We start from the raw sequence: 1,722 nt of genomic DNA on the forward strand, positions 1-1,722 counted from the left end.
TGGCTAATGGCAAGAATGTGGAAACTCAGCCTCCAACGAAACCCAGGAACAGAGCCATGAAAGCTGGTCTAGGATCCAGCTCTTTGTGCCAAGCCCTCTCAGGCAGAAATGATCAGGTTTAAAGAAGAACTATCTCCAATCCAAGGCCAAGCTGACAGGTCAGCCTGGAGGACTGGAAAGGACATGGTCTCTCGAGTCCCACATACCTGGGTTTAAAATCAGTTCCAATGTTTACAAGCTCTGCAGAGCAGCCTCCTTACCTTCTCTGAGGCAATCACTTCCTATGCAAAACGGGGACACAAACACACACAGTTTGTGTGAAAGAAGAGAAATAACATATGCAAAAGTGCTGGCAGAGGCCTTGGCCCTTTCCTTCCCTCACTCTTCCCTTTGGGAGTCTTCTTTCTCCATCTTCATGGATCCGGAGAAGGGGATGCCAAGTTGCTAATGAACCAGGCTAAAGGGGAACAACTCTGCCTAGAGCAGAATACAACCTCTAAAAGTACCTTCTAGCATTAGATCATAAATCTGTCTTATGTTGAAACTGTATTTGTGGGCTGTTAGCTCTGTTGAGTATATCTTACTGCTTTATCCTGCATTCAGCACTCACTATGCACAATAATGAGCTGCTCTGTAACTTAGGCAATATTGGGCATGAAGAAATTAATCAGGAATTTGCCAGAATTCTCCAATCATCTGAAATGAATCAGTAATTCTCAGTAATCAGTAATTCTCTGGCAAACTACATCCACAGGCCAAATCCAGCCAAGTGCTTCTTTTTGTAAATAAAGTTTTATTGGAACACAGCCATGCTCATTTATCCACATATTATCTATGGCTGTTTTCACACTACAAAGCCAGGGTTGGACTGCAAGGGCTGTAATATTTACTATCTGACCCTTTATAGAAAATTACCTACCCCTGCTCCAAAAGAAAGTACAGATAAATTGAATTGTTACAGTTCAAGTTCTCCAAGATGTAGACTCTGAGAAAGAGTTTAGGATTCAGGATGTTAAACAGGGAATGCCTCTGGGATCCACATCTCTGGAAAGGAGAGAAAGGAAGCAGGAGTGGGCACAGGGAAAAGACCGGCTGCGATGCAGGTCCAGCAGCCTCAGCCAACTCCACAGGGAATGCTGGAGCAAATAACCCCTTAGAGCTGGCCTGAAGGGGCCCAAATAGCTGCACTTTTACCCTCTGCCTTGATCGGTCATTGGAAGTGGGCAATCCCCTGGAATGCGTGCCCGCGGGTGAGGCAACTCCCAAAGGGGCTAAGGGCTGGAGGCTGTCTATTGACATCACTCCCAGAACCGAGGGCAACAAATCCTCCCTTGCATCTCCATGCCCAGCACAGCCACCCAAGCTTTCTTTTCCTTTTTTTTTCGTTTTAATATGGAATGCTTCACGAATTTACGTGTCATCCTCGTGCAGGGGCCACACTAATCTTCTCTGCATCATTCCAATTTTAGTAAATGTGCTGTCAAAGCGAGCACCACCCAAGCTTTTTAAAAAGTTTTCTTCCACCACCTTCCAGAAGTGCCCCCCGCCGCTACACCAGGGAGTCAGGTGTCTTCTAAACTTCCAAGGGAAGTGGTAGGTGTCATCAGTGGGACACAAAGTCAAAGTGGACACAGGGTGTTCAGAATAACAACTAAAATATCACCTTAAATTTATTCCCAGTAATATTCTTGAAAAACTTTATGTCCATAAGCTTTATTGGAA

General features: G+C 45.1%; 1 non-coding gene across 1 annotated transcript; it reads right to left on the bottom strand.

Moving 5' to 3' along the window:
• Positions 1 to 1,386: 1,386 nt before the first annotated feature.
• Positions 1,387 to 1,493, bottom strand: LOC114222368 (U6 spliceosomal RNA). The gene has a single exon (XR_003611924.1). It is a non-coding gene; the product is annotated as a U6 spliceosomal RNA (small nuclear RNA).
• Positions 1,494 to 1,722: the final 229 nt, after the last annotated feature.

This window comes from Eumetopias jubatus, unplaced genomic scaffold (genome assembly GCF_037043125.1).
Source record: "Eumetopias jubatus isolate StellerSeaLion01/CBP00866 unplaced genomic scaffold, mEumJub1_p1.0 scaffold_13, whole genome shotgun sequence".
NCBI lineage: Eukaryota > Metazoa > Chordata > Mammalia > Carnivora > Otariidae > Eumetopias > Eumetopias jubatus.